The sequence below is a fragment of the Papio anubis genome, chromosome 7, assembly GCF_008728515.1.
Source record: "Papio anubis isolate 15944 chromosome 7, Panubis1.0, whole genome shotgun sequence".
NCBI classification, from domain to species: Eukaryota; Metazoa; Chordata; class Mammalia; order Primates; family Cercopithecidae; genus Papio; species Papio anubis.
In genome coordinates, this window is record NC_044982.1 from 36,988,048 (window position 1) to 37,007,556 (window position 19,509).

The following is a 19,509-nucleotide window of genomic DNA, read 5'->3' on the forward strand; positions in this document are numbered from 1 at the left end:
TCCAGGTTAACCCAAGAGCCTGCTAATAAGATTAAAAGTGCCCTGGAGTCACCTTCAAAAATGGCTCCGGCCTTGGGAGGCAGCGTCAGCAGCAGCTGGGGCCAGCCAGTAAACAGCCAGGGCCCCCTGTTCCCAAGGCGGCCAAGGCCCAGATCTCCTCAGTCCACGTGTCTGACTACCCTGGGGCCCACCCCTCCCAAGAATGCTATAGTCTTGCTGAAGGTGCATCTTACACTATCGAACTCTTCTCCTGAAGGCAAGAGGGGTCTGATTCAGTCAAGCGTGGCTCCCAGGTGCTGCGTGGGTAAAGTCAGACTCCGTTTACATGTTATTTATTTATTTATTTATTGAGACAGAGTCTCGCTCTGTTGCCCAGGCTGGAGTGCAGCGGGAGTGGCACAATCTTGGGTCAGTGCAGCCTTCACCTCCTGGGTTCAAGTGATTCTCCTGCCTCAGCCTCCTGAGTAGCTGGGACTACAGGTGCATACCACCACGACTGGCTAATTTTTGTATTTTCAGTAGAGACAGGGTTTTGGCATGTTGGTCAGGCTGGTCTCAAACTCCTGACCTCAAGTGATCTGCCTGCCTCGGCCTCTACATGTAATTTTTAGAACAAATTGTTTCCTAAACCATGGCTCCTCTGTCCATTAGTTAAAAGAGGGAACTGGGATGACAAAATCAACATAAATCCTTTTCTCGCCTCAGACTAATCTAGACAGGGGATAACAGTAGTAGTGGTAAGAGCCCAGAACAAGAGTTTATTCCTTTAATTAACCATGTTCACCAACCTTGATCCTGCTACATGAAGAGAAAGGACAAAGAACGGTTCCAGAAACATGAACAGAATTTAACCAGCTAATTACATTTCAGGTTGTAATGATAAGAAGTCCTAACACTTTGAAGTCCAAAGTTCCCCAGAGGGGTGTGATAAGTAAGAGAAATGACTAATACAGCCAAAGCTGCCCAGGCCCTTCCTTAACCTCTCTTTCTTCCCTGCAACATCTCCCCTCTGTACCCCTACTCACCCTGAAATGGCCAGGCTACAGCATCAAAAGATATCTAAACACTTATTGGAACTTAATGCCTCCTATCCCCCCAAATTCAATTATTTATAGATGCCTTCTGTCTTCTCCCACTGTGGATCAATGGATTCTTCCAGTCCTACTAACTTGTGTATCTTCCCCTTTCCTTTGTGCCACTAACACTTGAGTGCTTTGACAGCCGCAAATTCTACTGGACTCTGACATCCTTTCAGGCCAGAATATTAACTTATCCATTTCCTTTAATCTCCAGCTCCTACTTAAAAAGGCAAACATCAAACTCCTGTTAAAATCACAGCCCCTCCAAATCACAAACATTACCCTCAGCTTTCCTCTTAAGCCACTCAGAGGTTTTTCTGAATTGCTTTGATATTCCCTGTGCCCTTGTCTTTCACCCCCAGAATTGCTCACCACATCATCTGGGCAACACGCTTTCCCCAGCTTCAGACAACAGGAACGCCAGTCGACACACTATCACCCCACCTAAGTTTTCTTTTTAACAAGTCTCTAACACCTCTCTTCTAGCACCTAACAGCAGGATGGCTGCAGCAGGGACCTGATCACAGGACAGGAGAGACAGCCTAGGTCCCAGCCACTGAAAAGTGGTTTGGCCTCGGGCAAGTCAGTGAGTCTTCCTGTCTCAGGGGTGAACCTGGATGATCCCCAAAGGACCTTTCAGTTTTAAGAAAACTGGAATGTCTTCTAGGGCATAGGAGGGGCCCAAAAGTATTTCCTCTAAAAAGTAAGTCAACACAGGCTCTGACTGGAAGGAAGCAACATTAACTTTATCCTCATTGTTCTGACTGACAGCACATTCCCCTACATCTCCAAGACAGATCCCTAGCATCTATCTTCCTCTGCATTGCAGCAAACCCAGGACAGTCCACTTTCCCTTTAGGGTTTAATCATTCCATCAGCACATTCGTATGGACTATCCGTACACAGTGTTCCTAAAATGCTTTCTAAAAATAACACACGTCTTAACAACACAACAACAAAACCCAGCCTCTGCACACATTGCAGAGCTACAGGGGCCCAGGGAGAAAGGGAGAAAAGATGCAAGAGAGAAAGGCAGGAGAGAACAAGTAAGACTAGACAGAAAAAAGGGGGAGAGGAGGCAAAATGCCTGTAAGCAGGAACCAAGCCTGTCATAAGTTCCTGACCTGAAGGTAGGAAACCCTTTCTGAAGTCCCAGCTTCAACATGACTGATGGGCCAACCTCAGACAAGCATTTGGCTTCCATGCCTCTGTTTTCTCATCAGTAAAATGAAACAGTTGAACCACGTATCTCTCAGGGAGGCCAGTATCATGGAAAAATTTTGGCAGATATTATCAGTTGGGTGGCTAGGGCAAGTTATTTTCAGTTGCCATCTGTAAACTGGATAAACGATACCCACTTCATTGGGTTGTTGTGCAGTGAAATTAAGACAAACGTGAGACACATAGGATGATGCATGAAACAGTGGGTGCTCAAATTCATGCTGGCTAAGCCCCTTCCTGTTCTAACAGGCTGTGACTGACCCCCACTAGACAACCAAAGGGCACCGTTTCAGCTGGTTTGGAAACACTGCCTGAGACTAGGCTCAAAACACAACGTTAGTTTAGACAAGAGAACAGCCAACAGGTTAAACAAGTGAGCCTCCCACATTCTTTCCCATCAAATTCTTAAAAATTCTTTAAAGCACTTAGCACTACCTCCCCTCCAAATTAAACAGCTATTGTTTGTGACTATCCTGAAATATTAGTTTCTGGGAGACTTAGGGAATATACACATACACACACTCATTACCTCATTAAATAGGTGGTATTAGCCCCATTTTACAGATAAATGGAATCCAAGGGGCCTGGAAGTCTTTCCTCCTCCTGCTTCCCTAATAGGGCTCCCTGCTCTTTTGTTTTCCAAATAAAAGGGCAAGCTTAGTTCCTATCTTAGTTTTGGAAGAATTTCTCAGTTCAGCCCAAAGGTATGGAAGGCTCTTCCAAACCCCCAGCATCCCTGCCTGGACCAGGAATAGGACAGTCAATCATATCCCTCCCCAAAGGCCACTCACAGTTATTTAACTTTTGTATGCTGCATTTCCACAGGTAATAAACTCCTGCAGAGACCACCAATTCTCTGCCCCCAAAGTGCTCAACAATACTTCTCGAGTGAATGAGAAAAAAAGATAAACTCACAAGATATAATTTGTATAGAAACATACAAAATGGCAAAATAGCAGCATGTATAAAACAAGAGGGAAAAGATTATATAAATCCTGAAATTTTGGCCAGGTAGCAAAACAGATGCTTGGCAGAGGCAACTGTAACTGGTTCCTAGACCCTAGAGATATATCTCATGTGTCATCACATCTCTCTGCTTGGTTCCCATCAGGGCTGAGTGGAACAGGCTTCAATACCCAGTTGGCAAATAAAGTCCGGGAAGCCGATTTGCTAAAGCTGACTTCTTAGGGCTCTGTGTTTCCAATGACTATACTGCAATTCAGCTAATATTTACTGGCTGTCTTCCGTGCAAGGCTTGGGTGATCATAGAGATGAATTGGGGCACAGTTCTTACTCTCAAGGAATTCACAACTTACGTGAGAGGAATTATGTTTATCTATATAACACTGTCAAATTGTTACTAGGGCCCAAAGAAGGTTTTTTAAAAAGTGCTCTGAGAACACAGAGGACACAGGAACAAAGACTTCTGATGCGAGTAGGGAGAAGTGAAAGAGAAAGCTTTGAGTTGGACCTTGAACCCATGCACACATTTAGAGCTCCCAGGACAGTGTTTTGCATGCACAGTGATACTTACAAAGAAAGATAAATAAATGGAAGAACAATTCACCAAAAGTGTGGCAGAGAGGGAAAAAAACTGTTAATTTTGTCTGTCTAGAATCACTGAATGCTGCTGTCTGGTAACAAAAAATGTCTGTCTGTCAATATACCTTCACTCAAGGAATGTTTAGGAGATAAATTTTGGTATTCTGAGTACTTACAGCTATTCAGGAAACACCTCCTCCAGGTCAAAAATAGCAAACCCTAGAGAACTGGCTGATGCAGTTATGTTTACTTTTTACCATCTCTGTGGATCGTTTTGCAAAGGCCCCAGAGTGGGATGGTATAAACAGGTCTGTGTCACTTCCTGGTTCTCAGGCCTTCTGCTACATTCCCAGTCAGTCTGGGAAAGCTGCCTATTTAAAAATAAACTTTAAAAACTCACCAAAAACCCCAACTCTAAATCACCCTTCCCTCTATTTCATTCAATTTCACTGAAATTAAAAGGATAGTGAGAGTAAGACAAAAATGACCACAGAAAGTGAGTTCTCAGGTCAAAACAAAAAACAGGTGCTCAACTGAGCTCAAGGTCAAGAGACTTGCATTCCACTTGTATTTCTCCTTTAACTGGAAAACCTGATCTTGAACAAGGAGGATGCTCCATCTCTCTGCATGATAGCTACTTCAGCATTCTCTTTACCTCAATGTAGTTATCCAACCTTTCAGGACCTCTATTTCCTTTCTATAAAATGGTACTAGTAATTCCTATCTCACAGGGATATTTTAAATATTATACGGGGAAATGTATATAAAGTACATAGCATAGTGCCTGTGACTTAGTAAGTCATCAAAAATGGTAGTTACTATTATATTAATCACCATCTATCATTATTATTGTCATCATCATCTGAAAATGCAGGGCTGGACTAGACCATCTCTACTTGAAGAGTTTCTCTGGTTCTAAATCCTGATTATCCTGATTCTTTATTTTTTTTTTTTCCTGAGATGTTCTGTTGCCCAGGCTGGGGTGCAGTGGCGCAATCTCAGTTCACAGCAACCTCTGCCTCTCGGGTTCAAGTGATTCTCATGCCTCAGCCACCTGATTAGCTAGAATTACAGGTGTGCACCACCAAGCCCAAATAATTTTTGTATTTTCAGGAGAGACAGGGTTTCACCATGTTGGCCAGGCTGGTCTCAAACTTCTGGCCTCATGAGATCTGCCTGCCTCAGCCTTCCAAAGTGCTGGGATTACAGGTGTGAGTCACAGTAGCCGGCCCAAATCCTGATTCTTTAAGTCACTTTCTCCTTTTTTCCTTCCCCCCCCCCCCAGGGGGCTGGACAACAAGAAAAGGGAGATAAACTTGGCAAAATGGTTAAATACACATCATCAGCCTTTATGTTAGAAATACTAGGATACAATTAGGAAATCCATTAGTGAGTGAAATGGGGCATATTACTCCCCCAAGCAGAAGAGCCTTGCCTATTTATTGCATTAAATCCATAGCATTGTGGCAAGTTCACCAACAACACACTCTCTGTACTCCCATGAGCACCATGGACAACCCCACCCCCACTCCCCCGGCCAGCACAATTTGACTTCACCCACCTCACCTTTAACTGCATAAACAAATTTCTCAGTAGTTCCTTAGAGAGTCCTATAAGATAGTAGAGTGGCCAATCCACCCCTTTCTAATAATGACTAATCCTTCCAACAAAGTATTTATCTTTAAAAAGAGTCTTCCTGATATAATTTCAATGTGGCCAAAAATCAAATGACCTTCCCAAAAGTTAGTGTAACCAGGAGCATTCAGCTTCACCAAGGCCAAGGTATTTAATTGTAATTAAATTTAGATGAAATAAACAAACATTTTCATCCATCCATCCATTCATTCATTCAGTGCCTGTGATGTGCCAAATGCTATCGAAGATATCAAAAACTAATAGGATGGGGTGAGCGAGAACAATAAAGGATGATGCCTGAGGCTGGGCGCAGTGGCTCATGCCAGTAATCCCAGCACTCATGGATCACGAGGTCAGGAATTCAAGACCAGCCTGGCTAACACAGTGAAACTCCATTGCTAATAAAAATACAAAAAAATTAGCCAGACATGGCGGCGGGCGCCTGTAGTCCCAGCTACTTGAGAGGCTGAGGCAGGAGAATGGTGTGAACTTGAGAGGCGGAGTTTGCAGTGAGCCAAGATCGTACCACTGCACTCCAGCCTGGGTGACAGAGCAAGACTCCACCTCACAAAAAAAAAAAAAAAAAAAAAAAGATGATGCCTAAGTTTTTGGCTTATGCATAAATGGTAGAAGCTACCACAGGAGAAAAAGAATACAGGTAAATAAGCAGGTTTTGTCAGGGAACATAATGAATTTCATTCAGATTATTCTTTAATATATTGAGCTGGGGGTACCTGAGGGATAACTGGTAGAAAGGTCTAGCAGGCAAATTAGAAATGAATGTGAAACCCTACAGAGCACTCTGAGCTTCGGATGTAGCCCTGGAGTGATCAACCTGTAAGTGACGGTTGAAACCATGCAAAATAGATGAGCTTACCTAGGAAAGAGGGCAGGTTGAGAAGAAAGTCAAGGACAGAATCCTAGGGAGAACGCTAACTTATAATGCGCATACTGAGGAAGGAAAGCCTATGAAAGATACTCCAAAAGGTACGTGGAAACCAGGGACATGTGCAACAGATGTCAAGAGAGGGACAGAGAGACTCAAGGAAAACATGAGAAGTGCCACATGCAACAAAGGCCCAGAAAGACGAAGACTGAAAAAGGCCCACTGGATCTGGCCACTAGGAGATCACTGGTGACCTAATTAAGAACAGTTTTATCGAAGTGGTGAAGGCAGATTATATCAAATTTAACATGAATTAAAAGTGGGAGGCTGGGCACAGTGGCTCACGCTTGTAATCCCAGAACTTTGGGAGGCCAATGCAGGCGGATCACCTGAGGTCAGGAGCTCCAGACCAGGCTGGCCAACACATTTTTAGTCTCTACTAAAAATACAAAAATTAGCTGGACGTGGTGGTCCGCACTTGTAGTCCCAGCTACTCAGGAGGCTGAGGCAGGAAAATCGCTTGAAGCAGGGAGGTAGAGGTTGCAGTGAGCTGAGATCACGCCATTGCACTCCAGCCAGGGCAACAGAGCGAGATGCTGTCTCAAAAAAAGCAGTGAGAAAGTGGACACAATAAGGGCAAAACTATTTGGGGAAGGAGGTGAAAAAGAAGGGAGAAGAAAGACTGGATGATAACTAGAGGGGGTTTGTGTCTTATAAGGTACACCTTCTCAGTTAACCCAATGATTGGAGTTAAGGCTTCCTAAACGGTACAGATAGCTCAGAGACACCCTCCACCCCTTCCATGGAAAGTCTCTCTGAACTAACACTTCCATACTCTATGTTTAGCAAAAGTTACGTAGAAGTTGGGCAGACAGCTTAAAGAGTTTCCTGCTTCCTTAGTTGTTCATCAACAACAAAGTCTCTCTACCCCACCATCCCCTCCTCTGAAATTGCTACCTCTTCCATAGGATTAATGAATGGAAAAAAATAGCCTAGTGGCAGGGCCAAAGAGGTGACCTTCCCTACTACATCTGAGGCCTTAAGTTTCTCCATACATATGGTCCCAGTTTTTGCCATTTCCCTCCTTTCTACTCAGAAAGTAACCTGAGTTTCTTCCCTGAGTTTCAGGTTTAGGATTCCAGGGACAAGTCTTCACCTCCATCTAATGAAGCTTAGCAGCCCCAATGAGGCGCACACTCAAGCCAAACAAGATCCTGTTTTCTGGCTCCAAATGTTCTCCATCTTGTGTAACTTCTAGGAAGCCTCCTAATTTATAACCAAACCATGATTCCTCCTGTCCTCTTCATCATAAATTACCCAAACTTCCTGTAAGCTGTCAAGGTTAGACTGTGAGGTACAAACAAAAATGAGAAGTAGGAACTTGCCCACTCTTCCTTCTCTTTGATTAGCCCCATGCCCCTGCCGCCACCTATACCCACCCTTACATCACCTTCTAATTGTACAAAGTCCCTCTGCCAAGGCCTATATATTCTAGTTCTAGTCCTAGTCATACTTCCAGTTCCTTGCATGTGGGGCCCTAAGTCAGGAATCAAGAAGGAATTTGCTTAAACTAATTCACATAAAGGAGAGTCCTTCAAATGTCCAAATAGAGATTCCAAAAGTAATCACAAATTAGTCAAAGTTCAGGCAAAGGCACCAAACAAATAACTTTATAAAATCCAGGCAAATCAGATGAGAACACATCCTGAGAAAATAATTTTTTTTTTTTTGAGACGGAGTCTCACTCTGTCGCAAGGATGAAGTGCAGTGGCATAATCTCGGCTCACAGCAAGCTCCACCTCCCTGCTTCAAGCAATTCTCCTGCCTCAGCTTCCCGAGTAGCTGGGACTATAGGCCCCCATGCCCAGCTAATTTTTGTATTTTTAGTAAAGACAGGGTTTCACCATGCTGGCCACGATGGTCTCGATCTCTTGACCTCGTGATCCACCCACCTCAGCCTACCAAAGTGCTGGGATTACATGTGTAAGCCACTGCACCCGGACATAATTAATTAATTAATTAATTCAGGCAACATTCTGGAATATGGTAAAAGGGATTATGACAAACACAGAGAAGATGAAGAAGAAACATCACAAATTAATGAGGGAATTTGATATTTCCCTCCAGACAGGGTTTCTGAACTCATTCCTAACACACTTCTTTCTTAAGGAACTCAGTGACTATTCAACACATACATTGGGCACCTACAGGTACAAGATTCCTTGAGACATACAAAGACGGGAAGGAAGCATACGCCCTTAAGAGTTTACAGTCTACTGTATATTGTGTATATATATGACACAAACACAAATAATTACAACATGAGGTACAAAGTGAAAAGTCAAGGGAGATATACAGCCAATGTGTCAAAGATAAAACAGGAAGATAAGCTGGAGTCCAGAAGAGGGAAGTGACAGAGAAAATTACAGGGTCAATCAATGTAGTCTAGTGAATAGTACATAGTCTCTGGAGTCGCACAAAAGGGAATTCAAATCCTGACTCTGCCTCTAGCTTCTCACAGGGCCCAGGTATGCTGCTTTACTGTTGTGAGCCTCTGTTTGTCACATATAAAATTGAGGTAATAGACCTATACTTCATGGAATTACAGAGTCAATGAGTCACACATTTTTGAAATTGAATATAGTATCTGGCACAGAATAAGGCCAGGTAAAATGGAGGTGACCACCCACACACAGAGACTTAATGCTCTCTTTCCTCCCCGCACAGGGCTGTCTGGGTCTGACTCATGAATAGGCAGACAGCCAAGCACCTGCTGTTTGCTCACCAATTGTGACTAGTTAGTTCAGTTGTTTGCCCAGGTTTAATGGGACTATGATCAGGAGGTACAGGAAGAAGACTCAAAGTGTATCTATGTCACGTGCATGTCTAGTTGCACAGAATCTTCTGCTAGAAGGTGCAGCATTAGAATACAGGTAAAGTTACAGATTATACCACATTCAGCAAGATACTGGCCATGTCATTCTTTTGGACATAGCAGGTGCTAAATGTTTGGCAACTTGACATGATGTGAATCTAACTGAATTACCATAAGATTTGTCTAAATGATCCATGTTTCAATAAATGAACACAGAAGGAAAATGACATCCAAGGCTAATACCTGATTGGAGGGACAGCTGAGGAATATCTACCTCTAGTCATGATGGAATAATGGGGACTCAATTTATTCTCCTTCCCTAAACAACTGAAAAACCACATAAAATAACGGTTTTCAGACATTGGACAACAGGCAGCACAGGGCAGTAATCCTTGAGATATGGGGGAAAAAAACGCAGTGAGCCCTACTACTGCCCCACTTAATTCCCTTGAGAGTTTCCAGGCCATAGGGTAGGGCAGAGAAACCTGAAAGAGTTCAACAATCTCAGTTGAAAAAAACACAGTTGGAAATTTGGAGAGGTCCAGGTGGCTAGAATTTGCAGAGCAAATTAATTGAAAAGGAGAGAGCTGCAAAGAGCAAAACCAACAAACACCTGCAGATGGACCCCTTTGAGTTTTGGGCTAAGTACTGATGTGTGCACGCCTGTGAGGAAACTAGCAAGGGTGGGAAAATAATGGTCACAAAGAAGTGGGTGGCACAACCCCTAGAACTCACTCAGAGCCAGAAATAGTTCATGCTCTGATATGGTTTGGCTGTGTCCCCACCCAAATCTCAACTTGAATTGTATCTCCCAGAATTCCCATGTGTTGTGGGAGGGACCTGGGGGGGGCGGTAATTGAATCACGGGTGCTGGTCTTTCCCATGCTATTCTCATGATAGTGAATAATTCTCACAAGATTTGATGGGTTTATCAAGGGTTTCCACTTTTGCTTCTTCCTCATTTTCTCTTGCTGCCGCCATGTAAGATGTGCCTTTCGCCTCCTGCCATGATTCTGAGGCCTCCCCAGCCATGTGGAACTGTAAGTCCAATCAAACCTCTTTTTCTTCCCAGTTTTGAGTATGTCTTTATCAGCAGTGTGAAAACAGACTAATACATGCTCCCACCAGCCAAGGCAGGAAAGTCTTCTAATACACAGGGCACTGTGTATCTTCAGAAGGGTTTTGCCTCCAAGTGGGACCAGCTTAGTTATCTTAGCTATTCTGGACTCAGCCTAACAAAGCTTAAAAGTAAGCCATGAAAGGATCAAACCAATTCCAAGTAACTGAACTGTTCCTGAGAACAAAGCCCAAAAGTATTTTTAAAAATACAAATAGTTCCAGCACCCAGCAAGGTAAAACTACAATTGGCTTTCAATAAAAAATTAACAAGCATGCAAAATAAAGCCCAGAAAGATATGAGCCAAAACTAGGAGAATAATCAAACAACAGAAACAGATCAAGAAATGACAGAGATGACAGAATAGACAAGGATGTTAAATCTCTATTATAAATATACTCCATGTGTTCAAGAGAGAACAAGGCACGAGCATGATGAAGAGAGAAAAGCCATGAGGAAGATTTGAAGTGGCTAGGCACAGTGGCTTGTGCCTGTAACCCCAGCACTTTGGGAGGCCAAGGTAGGAGGATCTCTTGAGTCCAGGAGTTTGAGACTAGCCTGGGCAACATAGGATTACCCCCTCCTCTCTACAAAAAAAAATTTTTTTTTAATTATCTGGGTGTGGTGGCATGCACCTGTAATCTCAGCTATTCAGGAAACTGAAGTGGGAGGACTGCTTGAGCCCAGGAGGTTGAGGCTGCAACGAGCTATGATAGTGGCACTGCACTCCAGCCTGGGTGGCAGAGCAAGACCCTGTCTCAAAAAAAATAAAGATTCAAATATTCAAATTGAACTTCTAGAGAGAAAAATACCAATATCTGAAATAAAAAGTACACAGGATAGGATTAACAGCAGATGAGACAATGCAGAAGAAAAAATAATAAATTTGCAAAAGAAATTATCCAAAATTATATACTGAGAAAAAAAGACTTCAAAAAAAAAAAAAGAACAGAACATCAGTGAACTGTGGGACATAACAAGCAGCCTAACAGAACAGGAGTAATGGCTGGAGAGAGGTAGCAAGGCACAGAAACAATACTGAGAAAAGAATGCCCCAAATTTTCCAAATTATATGAAAATTATACACAATAGATACAAGAAGCTCATCAAATCCCAAGAAGAAGAAACACAAAAAGAAAACACAAGGTACATCATAATCGAAATGTTAAAAAAAAAATAGTGATAAAGAAAGTCCTAAAAGTAGCCATGTGCCAGGGAAAATTAGACACATGGCAGAGAGAGGAGCAAAGAATTACAGCAGATTCAGTGTCAGGAATGATGCAAGCCAGGAGGCAATGGAGGCTCTATTCCATCACTAATGCTTTTTGTGCACTGGAATAATATTTAGGAAGGCCTAGTGTTGAAGACAAGGTGGGAACTCTGTGGCCTTAAAACATTTGCAAGTACAGTATCCTCTGAAAACTGAAAATGGATAAAAACCCTTTCTAGGCCGGGCACGGTGGCTCACGTCTGAAATCCCAGCACTTTGGGAGGCCAAGGCGGGCGGATCATGAGGTCAGGAGATCGAGACCATCTAACACAGTGAAACCCCATCTCTACTAAAAATACAAAAAATTAGCTGGCTGTGGTGGTGGCGCCTGTAGTCCCAGCTGCTCTGGAGGCCGAGGCAGGGGAATGGCGGGAACCTGGGAGGTGGAGCTTGCAGTGAGCCGAGATCACGCCACTCACTCCAGCCTAGGCGACAGAGCCAGACTCCGTGTCAAAAAACAAAACAAAACAAAACAAAACAAAACAAAACCCTTTCTTAGGCTCACATCTAAAAAGGGCATTTACCGACGTTTTATACCTATGTCCTCAGAACATTACAGACTATAGTTCCAGTCTTATAGCAATAATCACTTAACACACTAGAAAATAGACAGGAAAAGCTATCAGAGGATTCAACCCATATCAGAATAAAATCAAAGTAGAAATAAAAAATAAGGAGTTAATCTACCAATGTCAGGCTTGAGTTTGTCTCTCTCCATTCAAGGGTAGACATTTGTTGGTTAATGTGTCTGACTGCCCTCTACAAATTCAGATAAAATTTATTTTTCACACCAGGTGCAGTGGTTCATGCCTGTAATCCCAGTGCTTTGGGAGGCTGAGGCGGAGGGATCACTCAAGGTCAGGAGTTTGAAAACACCTGGGCAACACGGCGAGACCCTGTCTCTACAATAAACAAAAAGAAAATCAGCCAGGTGTAGTGTTGTGCACCTGTAGTCCTGGCTACTCGGGAAACTGAGACAGGAGAAATCACTTGAGCCAAGGAGTTCAAGGTTACAGTAAGCTATGATTGTGCCACTGCACTCCAACCCGGGTGACAGAGTGAGATCTTGTCTCCAAATATATATATTATATATATATTTTGTGTGTGTGTGTGTGTGTATGTGTGTGTATATATATATAAAATTTTTTTTCAGAATGGAAGAATTCTCCTAAGGAGTAAGCGAAAGATAGTTACTCAGTTCTTAGCTACGCAATCCAGCCCAGGACAGCAAAATATCTTCCTCATTAAGCACCCTGGGCTTGCACCACATTCTTCTGAGTCCAGCCTGGGTCTCTACACATCCTGGAGGAGGCATTAAGGTGGGAGCTTTCCTGGGAGTCTACAGTTAATAGTTTTGTGGTTCCCCCTCCCCCACTAAACTATAAACTAAACTGTAAATAAACTCCCAGGAAGGCTGGGACCCCACGCTTCCTTTATAATCCGAGATTAACATACACTCCAAAAAAAAAAAAAACAACCCCAGTGTAGGTGCGCCAGAGGGAATCTCTTCCCCAAAATACTAGTTGCCTGAACCAGTGGTTTCTCAACTGGGAACAATTTTGTGCCACCTCCCCCATTTGGCAATGTCTAGAGGCATTTTTGATTGTCACAACTTGGGGGTAAGGTGCTACTGGTATCTAATGGGTAGAGCAAGGGATGTCAACTAAACATCCCACAATGCACAGGACAACCCCATGCAACAAAGAATCACTTGATCCAAAGTCAGGGGTGCTGCAGCTAAGAGCCCTGGCCTAAGTGAATAAACGATGGGCTGCCGAGATGTCAGCTGATCTACCTGAGTTGTTCATGTGGTGCAAAATTCCCCCAAACCACTGGAAAGCCTTTTTGTTCAATCAGCATGTCCCCAAACCAACATTCTGATTCTCTTATCTCTAACTCAGATTTACACTCCCTCAGAGAGGGGCTTGGGAATTAAGGTATCTGGTTTTTCATCCCAGCTCTGCCCCTGGCTGTGATTCTGGACATTTAACAAAAGCTTTCTGGGCCCATTTCCCCCTCAGTAAAATAGACTGGAAAAGATTAAAAGTTCTTTCAGCTCTAAACTTCTATTTCAAATGCTAGGTTTGGCCTTATCTATTTCTAATAATCCAAAGAGAAAGGGGCAAGGACCCAATCTTGTTGTGAGTATGCACACACACCCTCCAAAGGGCTGTAGCTCTTATACCTTGGAAACCAAACTGGACCAAAGGAGCTCAGAGAAGCCAGGAGCTTAGATAAGAGGGACTTGCCTATAAGGCTCTATAGACACTGGCTGAGAGGCCAGCCCAGAGCCTTGGGTTTAAAACATGCAAGTCCTGACTAGTCCCTGTCTTGCCTTCCCTAGGTCAATCTTTTAAATCAACTATTAAAAGGTGGAATAGGAGGAACAGAGCCTTACTATTCAAAGTATGGTCCATTAAGGGCAGCACCGGCAGCACCTGGGAGCTTGTTAGAAATGAGGAATTTCAGCCCTCATCCCAGATCTACTGAATCAGAATCTGCATTTTAGTAAGGTTCCCCAGGTGATTCATATGCATGTTAAAGTTTGGGAAGTCCTGGTTAGGGCATGCTGCCCTTCTAGTCCCTGCTATGTCACATCTTCATTTGGTAAAGGTGGCTTTTAAGACTGTCCACAATTCTCATCTGCCAATCCCATCTCCTTGCAGTTTATACACACACACACACACACACACTCTCACACTCCCCTCCCCACCCCAGTTCAGAACCTTCAAACCCACACCAAGAGTGATGGGGGTAGGTTACTTCCTTTTTGCGTCTTTCTTAGGTCCATACAAGGTCAGAAAGAGGCAAGGTTTGAAGCACAAGCTAAATTACAGTCCTTCCAAGTGAGTGATTCAGCCCATCCCTGCCATTCAAAGGCTCCCCAGGAGGAGGGACGGAAAACGGGGTGGTGAACACAAAAGTACAAACTCTGATGGAAAAAGATTCATCATTTGCATCTGAACAGAGAACAACGGTCCGAAGTTTCGTTTCTAACATTTTTTGTTTTTGTTTCTGTTTTTTGCTGCTGCTGTCTTATGTAACATAAAGATTCTTGGAGGCATGGGCAAAAGGGCAAAGCACACACAGAGATAACAAAAACACAGCAAGAGTTCTCCTAGCAGAGTGCTGGGGGGCAGCAGCTGGAACAAAACCAAGACCTGGATGAAGCATAGCATAACAGAGAACTGGAAAAGAAGACAGGACGTGGGGAGAAGGGGGGCTGAACTCTGTCACGCAGTCAGTGCACTGAAGGAGACTAGGCTGCTGCTCACCCCACACTCCCTCCCCTGCACAGGTCACTCACCCCTCTCACCCCACCCGCTGTCACAAGCAGCAGATGGCCCAGCCCCAGGCAGCTGGGCAGAGGACAGCAATCTGCACATGCTTGCCTGCCCCTCCCCCAGGGCTGGAGATGAGGAGGAGCAGGGCAAAGTCAACGCCCATCCCTGGTGGAAGCAATTCTTGCAAGCGTACCCTGGGGGTGGGGATGGCAACATCACCCAATGCTTTGCCACAATGAGACACACTTCAAAAACAACTCAGCATTATCCAAGGCTCTCCAACACCCACACACAGCTCAGAAAAAGAGAGCCTTAGGCAGGGTAAGGGTGGAGAGGGTCAGAGAACAGTTCCCAGAGTGCACTGGGGTATGCTGACCCTGGTTAGTGGGGGACATTGATTCCTTCAACATTTGCTGTGTATATACCACATCCCAGGTGCTGCACCAGTAATGAGGGATACAGTGGTGATGGCAGACAGTCTCTGCCCTCAAGAAGCTCAGGTAAGGTCAGGAAGAACAAGGAAACAGACAGTAATACAGTGGCGTAAGTGCTGAGCACAGGGTGTAATGGCAGCACCAAGGAGAGGCACCCACACAAGTATGGGGCAAGCGGTAGTCTAAGCTGATACCTGGCTTTAGGAAGGTATTAGCCGGACAGAGCAGAAAGAGGTGGGCACAGGCAGTGTGGGGCATTCCAAGGAGAAGAAACATCAAAAAGCTGGGAGGCAAAAGAGAACTGGGAACTGCAAGCTTCCTGTCCCAGCCTTTGCCAACCTTGGTCACCTACACCAGGGGCAGACTCCTGGGTTTGTCATGGAATCCTAACACATTACTGTCTAAAGGAAGTCTGGGATCATCTTATAAAGTCCAATCTACCCATTTTAGGAGGGGAAAACTGAGGCCTATCAAAGGATCATGACTTCTTCAGAGAATGGCTGAACCAGAACCCCATTCTCCTAACTCACCAAAGTTTCCTCATATATCTCGCAATCAGAATCTGACCACTGACTGAGCGCTTTTGGACACAGTGGCAGCCCCTGGACTGTTCTCCACTAGGCTAGGTCTGTTCTGAGAACCCAAGAAATGGCTCTCATCCAGGCCTCTGCCAGATTAGAGGTCCAGCAGCACTAGTCTCCAGGAGCTCCAACGAGGCAGGAACAGCTCATAAGAAAAAAAGAGTGGCTACCTGCCTCTTCTGGAAAGGAGGCAGAAAGCACACACAGCAGTACCGGGGATAGGCTCTGTGAGTGTGTGCTGGCGACAATGGGTTCCCCCTGGAAACGAAGAGTTGTTCTTAGAGCTGAAGGAAATTATCAGCCAACACAGAAACAGGAGGCGAGTCTGAGGTACCGCCAAACCAGGCAGGCTTAATTAAGGCTCTCCCACCCTCTTCCCCAGGAAGCCCGTCCCCACCCCTGGCTGGTCACACTACCTTAGCTGTGAGAAGCACTCATTTCAGGGAAGCTGAAGGCCTTCCTCTTGGTCTCACCTCAGGAGGTAAGCCATCAGCCAGGGTCTGAGCCACTGGAATTTCAGGGCTTAGCTGCCCTTACCGTCACCTCCGTCTATGCCTTCAACAGCAACAGTACTTGCTCTATTGCGGTCCTCCAGCCTGCCGCCCACTCCAGGCAGCAGGAGTGTGTGCAGAGTGGAAGAAAGCACTCATTAGCTTTGAGTGTAACCCTCCACAGAATCTAAATAGAAGGCACAGTTATTCAACTGCTAAGGCACAATTCCTCCTCTTCTCATAGTAAAACAAAGATGCATGTCAACACCCACTAGCTGACTAGAAACTGTGCAGAAAGAGACTAAGAGGCACTGGGGTTAAACCAACTTACTAAATTCATCTCAGTCCCTGGCAATCCTCAGTTCTATGACCCTGAAGCACAGGTGTGATGAAAACATCCTAATAATCAGAAATCTTTCCTGTCCAAAATGCCCTCAGATGCTGTCCCTGACCACATGCTCAAGTGCAATCCCCAAAGGCTGGCCCTGGCCTTCAGAGCCAATGCCAGCCCAGGGCCCTAGACATGGATATGAAGGGCAAGAAAGTGGCCTGCCAGAAAAAGTTTACTCTGGGGCTGAAAAGCCATGTTTGGTCTCGTACAACAAAGGGGTTATAAAGGGAACCCTGTGTTCTAAACTCCTTCACATCTGCCACAAGGAACCTCTGGGTGGAGGTGAATATGAGTGTGTGTGTGGTGTGCCTCGGTTGGAGTGGGGGCAGAGGAGATGACTTCCTTCTCTTCCACCCAAACAACAACCCTTTAGAATATGTCCTCCTGAAAGGCAAATAAGTACAGTTCTGATTTCCAAACCTCACTGTTTGAGAGAACTTCTTGTTTTCTCTGCTTTTTAAAACAGATGAATGCTCCCCTAGGGGAAAAGCAGCTGTAAATATAGAAGAGGGTGGAAAAAGAATCCTGCTATGAGTTCCAGAGGAACTATTGTACTATTGTAAAAGGCCTTCTCAAAAGAAGCAATACACCCTATTCCAAAAAGAAAACACACGACTTCATCCAAAGTCCTTCTCTAAAGTGTGCCTTTGGCCAGATGACTCCACAGCTGCTTCCTCCTCTACCTGACACTAAGGCCTTCACATATAAAGTGAGTTAGCAATTTTCTTCCTGGGAGCCTTAGAAAGAACTAGTCCACAACTCAGTCCACTGCTACTGAGTGTCCTCCATCATCATCAACATTATCATCATCATCATCATCATCATCATCAAAGGACTTAATTTATTACCAAACTACTGCCGACATTTAAATAAACTTAAGCCATTATCTTTTTAGGCAAACTGAGGCCACAGTATTTACTAGTTGAGAATAGAATGCGAAGAGGGTATAAATCTGAAAAAGGCGGCCTGGCTTCTATACTTATTACTTTTCAAAAGCAACAGCATTTTTCAAAGGCTCAGGATTCTGTGAAATCTCAAACTGGCTTGTTATATCCCTTCATCCCAACAGTAGTGGGGATGCCACCCCAAAATCCATTTACCAAAAATAAAAGATATAAAGACATGTTTTGCATAAAGTTTGCGAGAAAAAAATTCCAGCTGCTTCTATTTTCATACAAGCTACGATCACATGAGTTTTGCCTTTGCAACCACACTTCCTATCTAGAATTCCAGTAAATTTAGATGCGCCTCATAAATCTAAACTATGTAACAGGGAATTTAGCTGGCTGAAACCGTCCTAGCCCACAGATGTGAAACCAACCTGTTTCACAGTCCCAGGTGGATCTAAGAAATGAAAGGGAGATGGAGGGGAAAAGCGAGCACGATGCTTAAAGCCCTACCAAGTCAGAAGTGGAGGATACTGCTTTTAATTTCATGCAAGATGCTATTATTCAAAGAAAAAATGCAACATAAGCCTATAAACCACATCAGTGACATGACAAAAGAAAATGTTTGTATTTGCAGAATACATTCAAATCCCCAAACTCCCCAGAAAAATCAATACAAATGCCAGTAATACAAATAAATCAAATCCTCAGTCTGACAGGTCTGCTTACCATTGCTCCCAAGAGTTCATTCCCTGAAGCTATAAGCTTCACTGCGGCCAGGCACCTTTCACACCCTCCTTCTGGGGTGATTCACCATGCAGAGAACCTGGATCAAACAGAGGCATCTGGCCTCACCATCATTCCCCAAGAACCCTAGTTAGTCAACTTCTAGGATAAGCACATTTTCCACATGAACCAGAGTTTCATGAGAATCCCATGATAATACAAACTCTTGGGAGACAAGACTGACCCTTCCTGACCTTTCCAGTTTCTCTCAGGTCTTGGTTACCATAGTCCTAAAACTGGATGGTCCCCAGCCTCCAGCCCCTGCTGTGCTCCAGGCCACCTAAAATACGACTGGGAACCTCACTCCCAAAGTACTATCAGGCCGCCTTCCACCTCCAACGGTTCACATTTGTTTATTCTATGTATCATCATTTCCTGACAATCTTCTATACACAGCTTTAAAATGCAAAGAAGGCACAATCCCCAGCCTACCAAGAACTTCAATGGAATTGAGGAGGCTGCAAACCCAGACAGCAAACAATCAAGACACACAATAAGGCAAGCATATCTACTTCAGTATTCTATATGGGTGCAATAAAATCCTAACCAGTGAGATATGAATGAATAGAACATAAGGAAGAATAAGCTGCAGCTATTTGTGAGTTACGAACAAAATAATGAAAAAATTGGAAAAAAGGAAATTAATCTGAACTAAGATAATCAAAGAGGGCCTTAAAAAGGAAAGAAAGGAGATCTGACCTGAAAGCTTTGAGGGCTGAGTAAGTATGAGGATGGAAAGACAGAACATTCCTTCTGGGGCAGGAATGTTGAAGCAAGCACGCTAGATGGGGGGTGGCAGGGTAAGGTAGGGGAGAGAGGCCAAGGATCAGGGAAGAACAGAAAATAAACTCCATTCAGAAATCTGTCAGGGCAAGAGACAGTTCTTGCTGGTTTTCTTAGCATCCGTCACATAGCAGACTCTGGCTACTCCACAAAGTATTGAGCATTCAACTGAATATTTAAGGTAAGGCTAGTTTGCACAGCCATGAAAAACAGGCAGAGAAATTCTGCCTTGGGTAAGTAGTGGGAA

At 44.2% G+C, this 19,509-nt stretch overlaps 1 protein-coding gene across 2 annotated transcripts in view; it reads right to left on the reverse strand.

Annotated features, from left to right (window-relative positions):
- SUSD6 (sushi domain containing 6) overlaps positions 1-19,509 on the reverse strand; it is a 104,840-nt gene that overhangs the window by 63,330 nt on the left and 22,001 nt on the right. The window lies entirely within an intron of this gene.